Source organism: Mizuhopecten yessoensis, unplaced genomic scaffold (genome assembly GCF_002113885.1).
Source record: "Mizuhopecten yessoensis strain PY_sf001 unplaced genomic scaffold, ASM211388v2 scaffold9385, whole genome shotgun sequence".
In the NCBI taxonomy this organism is placed as follows: Eukaryota; Metazoa; Mollusca; class Bivalvia; order Pectinida; family Pectinidae; genus Mizuhopecten; species Mizuhopecten yessoensis.
In genome coordinates this window covers 1,084,734-1,092,648 of record NW_018408021.1, presented here as the reverse complement: position 1 = coordinate 1,092,648, position 7,915 = coordinate 1,084,734, and the positions used below count along the sequence as shown (strand labels likewise).

Below are 7,915 nucleotides of genomic sequence, written 5' to 3'. Positions count from 1 at the left end.
AGTGGTAAAGTATAGTGACTACACAAACGTACCTCGTATCTTGTTCGTTAGAGTTCCCTTGGATTTCCGTTCACAATGAGTCAGTTGTTAAGAATATCCTGTATTTTTACAAACATAGTTCCTTTTTGTACACAAAAATTGTCAATAGCAGTGTGAATTTATCCTCCTAGATCATTAAATCTTTGCTATTTTAACAGACACGGCTACGTAGAATGTGTCGACTAAATTATATTCTGTCATTCAGCAATGCGAAGCCAATTCATATGTTGTACGCCTTTACATAACCACTGAACCGGAGAAAGAGACAAGGCGAGTTGCTATGGATGGATGGATGGATGACGGGTTTCGCGCCTACATGAATCCGCCCTTACAGGTATTGTTATGACGAGGCGTCCTCAGGTATTTTTTATACGGGTAGCAAATCGGAATCCCGTGTCTAAGAATAGATTATTGTAAACAGACCACATATTTTGTATTTCGGCATTATCTTGCGCAAGAATAGGTCCACTATATCAGCGTTCCTTGTCCGCGATGCTCTCAGCTTAATTGCTGCCTTCGGCTGTCTTTAGTCGAGGGGACTATTGGTTTTATATAATAGCTATATTTTCAATTATAGTATATCAATTCCATCTTCTTGTAATATTTTGTATATGTACATGTAACTGTTCTGTTTCACGGCGTCTTGAAAAAGGAGCGGATCGCTCCGAAAATTGAAAACCTAAACTTGTCCACACTATTGGAATTACTTCTTTGCCCCACCTTATATACATCAGGTATACACCTCTCATACATCAGGTATTCACCTCCAATACATGAGGTATACACCCCCATACATCAGGTATACACCCCCTATACATCAGGTATACACCTCCAATACATCAGGTATACACCTCCTATACATCAGATATACACCCCCTATATAACAGGTATACACCTCCTATACATCAGGTATACACCTTCTTTACATCAGGTTAACACCTTCTTTACATCAGGTATACACCCCCTATATAACAGGTATACACCTCCTATACATAAGGTATACACCTTCTTTACATCAGGTATACATCTCCAATACATCTGGTATACACCCCCTATATAACAGGTATACACCTCCTATACATCAGATATACACCCCCTATATAACAGGTATACACCTCCTATACATCAGGTAAAACCCTGGATAAACACTTTCTATATATACATGTATATAAGGAATCTGAAACAATACATAAATAAATGTACCTTATAACATGTGTGATAGTAGCTTCATGTGTATAACTAGTCTGATACAGAAAATACATGTTTATACCTGTCTGTGATAATAAATACTGTTAAAAAGACAGTAACAGGTAATTACACAAGCTTTATTTTAGATGTTGGCTTCAGGAACCCGCTATCGATGGCTTATGGTCGTTTTTGTAATAATACAATTCAATACAATTATTGTTAAACAATAAAGGAAATCAGGGAAGACAATGAAGATACGAACATTTTGATGACTAAACAGTAAGTTATACATACAGTAATTGGTTTCCTTCAGTTGTGAAATACATAGGAATATCTCTTTCTCCAACACCCACCCCTATATACCTCCTATTTCTAAATATTTTCAAATAATATAAATACCGCTACAACCAGACGTATATGTGGTGGCATTTAACTTCTGCTTTCACTTTCACATACCTCATTTTCGGTTAGAAATACGAAACTGAGGTTTCAGATTAGGTAAAGTTTGCCGTGCACAGCGCCCGTTTATAACACTTAATTCAACTGCCTTAACAATGTCCGCTCGATATATTAGTAATATTCAACCTGGAATGGAATTTCATATGAAATATAATTAGCATGATAGCTCGGAAAAGTATTGCTGAAACGGTGTCCGGTCGATATCTCGAGTTATATTCGTTGTCGATGAATTTCCCATTTAACATCAATTATTCACAAATATTTCATCTATTCCAACAATACAAACCACTGCTCATCCAACATGTGACAGGCGTATTACGTACCGCTTGGTGATAACTTTTTTCCAGAGTTGACTTTCATTAGTATACGTATCTATCTTACGGATTCGGGTACGTTTTCTGTCACAGCCACCATAGGTTCGATTGCCCACAAGTAGGTAACATCTTGGACGTGATCTAGAGATGATATAAAAAGTTTTGAAGAGAAAGGCCCAAAAACTCGTGAAGGTTGGTAATCATGTTTATCTTACTCTCCTTGATTAGTTTTCACATTGTTACAGACAGATGGTTGACCCCGTGTATTTACACAATTCGAAAATTAACTTAACTCGAGTTCAACATGACGAAAAATAAGCACTCATTACGGCGAATTTTAACGATTTCCTACTGTATACCTTACCATTAACTTAAGAGTTCATTAGAAAGTACCTGACGGGATCATACATTTTTTCTAATTTATCAAACTTATGGTGTTGATAAAAATGTATATATATATATGTATAACTTATATATCACATTTCATTTCAACTATTCGGATTGGGCAACAGGCATAGCCTATATCAGCCCTCTCCTCGACTTCTATTTATAGAACAAAATTTGAGATGCGATGACTAAATATATTTCACATTATCTACGATACAAGACATTGTAATAGATGACATTATACAGAAAATCATATTCCAGATGTTCCGGATAGCTGTGTTTGATATAATAAACCATCCTTAAGGTACACTACGCAACTGCAAATTTCGCGATCGCGAACAAATAATATTTTCTATATACATGTATTAAGAAAACGGGCTCAAAATTTTAAAAGCACAATACAGCTCAATGTCCCTCAGTTAAGTCTATGTCTAATGGCAACTATACGCTTCCGTACTCAGTTTGTACACCGTACATATATTTATTAAAGAAGACCCCAATAGCTACAGGGGGATTACGTTATTACCTGTATTATTTAAAATGTTCGAAATGGTTTTATCACAAAGGATTCAACGAGTTTTAAATTCCCGTTTATTTCCAAATAGACAACAGTCTGCTTATCAAAAGAATTTGTGTAGTTTATGCACATCATTCAGTCTTCAAGAATGCATTAGTCATAATATTGAATACGGTTCCAACGTCGACGTTGCTTTCTTAGATACATGTAGTTACAAAGCGTTTGACACTGTGTGGCACGCTGGATTATTGTACAAAGTTAATTAATTGTGTCTATACGCCAAGACGTGGATTTTACTAAAATGCATTTATACAAATGTTGAAAGTTGTGTTTTATTAAATGGAATAAAGTCCTCCATGCTTATAATGGAACGTGGAATATTACTGGGAGGGGCGTTGTCTGCAGAAATGTATTTAGTATTTATTAACGATTTATTAAATGAAATAGAGAATTTTGATTTGGTGCAGTAATTGTTGATTTAAATGTTAATGTTCCTACACAGGCAGATGACATTTGTATGGTGAGTACGAGTCTTAAAAGTCTTCAGAAAATGATATCAATATGTTGTAGAACTTGTACTATGTATAAAGATCTTTATCTCTACAATTGTTTATTATGCCACAGACTGACGGCATTACACATGTTGGTATTGCATTAAACTCTAAACAGAACTCTTTTGAGAGAACAACACGTACATGTAATAGGTTAAGATCGGGTACGATGTACCTTGTTCGTTCCGGTGCACATCCTTGTGCTCTCAACCCTTTAACAGTAGCGAAGCTTATCAAAATTGAAGTTTATCCATCCGCCTTATAGGGGTGCAACCTTTGGCAATTGACAAAAACAGAAATAATAATGTTAGAAAGAGCACAACATTTTATTGTTAAATCTATCCAAGGGTTCGAAAAAAGAACCAAAACAGACATGTGTACAGCATTACTTGATTGGACCTCTATTGAGGCATATGTTGACATTAGAAAATTATTATTTTTGGGAAGATTGTGTAGAATGAAACCAATGTCTCTTGTTTATAAAGTTTTTATTACCAGACTCTTTTTGTTTCGACTAGGTAGACCGTACCAGAACGGATTTATCCCCGACATAGTCAAAATATTAAAAAAGTATTCGTTGCATCAAAATCTAGATACTTTTGTTGAAACTGGAATCCTTCGAAAGAAAAGTGATTGGAAAACCACAGTATATAATTCTGTAATGAAATATGAGGGACACAATCTAAAGGAACATATGAAAGTTGATAATGATTTAACAAGGGTTCGAGAAATACATAACCAACTCAAACCTAATACTTCATGGAAGCTAGCGCTTCGATTTCCTCAATCCACAGAGAATATATACAATATATAATGACAATAGTTGTAACCATCCGTAGCTTGACTACCATGGAATTATGTCATAAATGTGGGTTTTCATATCAAGACCCCATGACACATCTAGTGCTACAGTGTTCTTATGCTTCCGAGTTGAGGGACCAACTATGGTGCTGTATAATAAATATCAAAGATATACTGTTTAGTGTCTATTTACACTCTCAGATCTTGGGATATTACACATAATGATTGGAGGAAATATAACCTATAAAATTATTGAATAAGAGTTGAATGATTTCAGGATAAAATCCATCATTTATGTGTACAAGATGTGTAAACTATATTATACTTACTGTATATAATAGTTATGATTAAAAGTTAAATACATACATATCTAATGAAGAACTTTGTATAAGTTATGTGCACTTAGCAAAATATATCACGTGAGATACTATATGAACTATTCTACATATTAAGATGCATGGGAGTATACATGTGTGGGCCCGTAACACCTCGCAGGTTGAGATATCCCCGACACTTGGGTGATCCAGAGCCACAAATGTATCCTCCGCGTTTATAGTTTGTATGTTACAATAAATGTCTGTATTGCATGTATTTACAAATACAACGGTTCATCGATGTCGGTACATAGTCATGTATCAGTATTACGTACCACGTATCAACACAATTTATTATAATTTACTTGGCAAATCAATATACAATTTGTATATTGAAACATTTTAGGTATACTTTAAAATATTCTATTATTTTACACTTTATATACACATCCCAATATATAAAGTGTATATTTATGTTATGCATATTATGTAATCGTGTATATATGTACCAAATGCTTTGTATATATATTCCACATTACTTTGTAATCTTCATCTTTGGAGACAATAAAGAGATTAATAATTATTAATAAGAGCGAAGCTCTTTAATGGTAACACATGCGTGCGTAAACAGAGTTGCTTCTTGCCCTTGAACTTTTTTCGTCCGGAATTAGCCCTCCACTGGGGAAACCGGATATGTATCCTTGAAGCAAAGACAATATTGAGTTTCACCCCATACATGAACATCTTCATATAGTGAAAACAATACCCATTTTTATTACTTGTTTATTTAGATAATACTAATATACATTCTGTGTGAAAAAATTCTACCACATAAATTTTGATACTGGCATGAAACGTCGTTCAAAGATTATCATACGATGACGTCACAATCACGCCACACTCCATCTGGCTTCATCGGTTATTTCCGGAAGGATAAAAAATAACCGGAAAATCTTGGAACTGATGGCCGTTGCATTTATCTCTTTGTCGTTGCTTTATGACTTTTTAATTTCAGTTTTTGCCACAGGCACAAAAAGTAAAATCCTTTTTGTTAGCAACCAGGTTCTGATAATATTTCTACCGGGAGATATTTTCAAAAAGAGCCGCATTAAACCAATAGGTAAACGTGTACATTTAATTTTCATCATCTAAAATTTCATCAGCTTTTTATTTCCATTTATTGACGATATGAACGAAATAATTAACATTTTTGAAAGTCCGGTTATAGTCTTTACATAATTTATATATGCATCACTACTCATAAAAGAAACAATGGATAATTCATTTATGTCGAAATCAACGCCCTTTTTCAGCAACGTATAACTTATAACTATAGTTACAGACAGAAACTGTTTAATTGTATTTGACATCTTTACATGTTAAACCTCAGTGACAGTTACAAAATTTTAAATTCAATCCAGTGTTTCAGGATAAACATCGATATAACGACAATCTCAATTCTACATCAAATTATTGCAATGTTGTCCGTTTTTTAATTTCATTTTTTTAACTAACAAATCTATACATTTACTTTTATAGACATAATAAATTATGGTCAAATATTTAATATGCACTTTTTTCTATAACAATTACCAAACAGTTTTTCCCACTTTATTTGAATCATTCTTTTTGTGACATCACGGAAGCACGTAGAGGATTTAATTCTTAATGTGGGAGGAAGCCGGAGTATATGGAGAAAACCCGCGTGGTCGGGCAGGCAACCGTGATTGAATCCGGCCATCTTGGTGAAGACGAGCGCGCTATCCACTGCGCCGACCGAACCATCATATACGTTACGAACAAGAACAACTATCTGCTTTAGCTTTGAAAATGGCGTCATTGATGCAAAAAATAAATAGTGTATACATTTTGACCAATCATCAACGATGCAAAAAATCTACATGTGGGAGACCGGGGAAAGTTGGGCCACCCATGATATTTTTGTTTTTGAGCTAATATTTAAAGATCTTAGCAGTTAAGTTGGCTATACATTCACATGGAAAAATGGCAAGAAAAACTCTAATGTAAATTTACTTAACAAATTACTTTTGAGAAAGAAAATCATGATCTCGCTTCTAGTGATGCGAACTTTCGCTAAAATAAATTACGGTCAAAGGTGTAACACACTGAATTTATTGAAATATCAATTTGGGCCCGGACTGTTTCAGCCAATGATACCGTGGCATGTTCGGCCCATGTAACACATAAAAAGCCGAAAAGTTGGCGGTAAAATCTGACGTTGCATGCTTTATAACGTCATAATTAAGCTGATTCCCATGGGGCCGAACTTACCCGAATGCCGACAGGTAAAAAATAAATAATGTTCAAAAACGGACGTGCTGCCATACTTTCCAGAACGGACTTTAATAAAAGTGGGCCGAATTTGCCCCGATCTCCCCTATTGTTGTGTCGGTCTTAATCTCATTAGAGTTTATGTTTTATTGTTATCACTCGACTAGCCGAGTTTAAATACATTTTATCTTGCCTCATTTTAAAAGCTGTATCAGAGATCAACAAAAGCTTCGCTCTTTTAAGGCTTCGCCTATTCATATTAAATGTAAGCATGTCAGTGAATCGACAACAATATAAAGCGGAGAGTTTACGAAAAACTGCTACACTTATCCAGTTACCGAACAGGCATTCACCATAATCGGCATATACATATACATTGTATCGTTTGTCATATAACTCATTTTCTGATTGGTTTGTTTTGAGATTTTCCCTTTGGGTATAATGAAATGGTCAACACAGTCAATTAACTTACGAATGATATCGCTGCAAGTATTCTCCATCCTCTTCGAATCTTGTCCAGCTGTCTAGATCCCTTCCAAATTCAACCTGGCAAGCTTGCCCCACTCCTCACTTTTACTAAAGCTACTTCCTGTTCGGAAATCAACGGCAATTGTTCTATATACACCACGGACGACACGTAATGTAACATAAAATACCAGACCAACGTGGTTTCGAATTGGTTTCATACAGTTAAAAGTAATGAGAGGTTCTATATTCGACATGTATTCATGATATCGACTATCCATACCGGGTCACTTGTGACGTCTCAGTTCAATCAGCCTTGTTGTCGCCAATACTTTATGCATATCCGCAGGCCCGTAACAGTAGTGCGGTTACCTTGTATGCGGTATACGATGGCGGTAACAACAGAAATGGTGGCAGATAGCTATAGGCAGTTGAGAAATGTGAGATACATATCAATTAACTTGAGTTGAAAGCCCCTTTCTTGGCGCTGCTGTCATTATGCAAATACATATTTAATGCACATATTCAGTTAGACGTGAACAATACCACTGCAGTGGCGTCTGCAAATCACAGGGGGGGATGGGGGGG

The 7,915-nt window shown here is 35.3% G+C and overlaps 1 protein-coding gene and 1 pseudogene across 2 annotated transcripts in view; one reads left to right on the top strand and one right to left on the bottom strand.

Moving 5' to 3' along the window:
- Positions 1-7,705, bottom strand: part of LOC110457961 (carbohydrate sulfotransferase 11-like) — a 78,500-nt gene extending 70,795 nt beyond the window's left edge. The window contains exons 1-2 of one of the 2 annotated variants that reach the window (XM_021509477.1): positions 7,335-7,705; positions 2,010-2,141 (exon numbers count right to left, since the gene is read on the bottom strand). The gene's annotated coding sequence lies outside the window, so the exon portion shown is untranslated. The remainder of the gene's footprint in view (positions 1-2,009; positions 2,142-7,334) is intronic. The other variant, XM_021509479.1, reaches the window with a different exon arrangement.
- An 11-nt stretch (positions 7,706-7,716) lies between these two features.
- LOC110457957 overlaps positions 7,717-7,915 on the top strand; it is a 5,130-nt pseudogene continuing 4,931 nt past the window's right edge.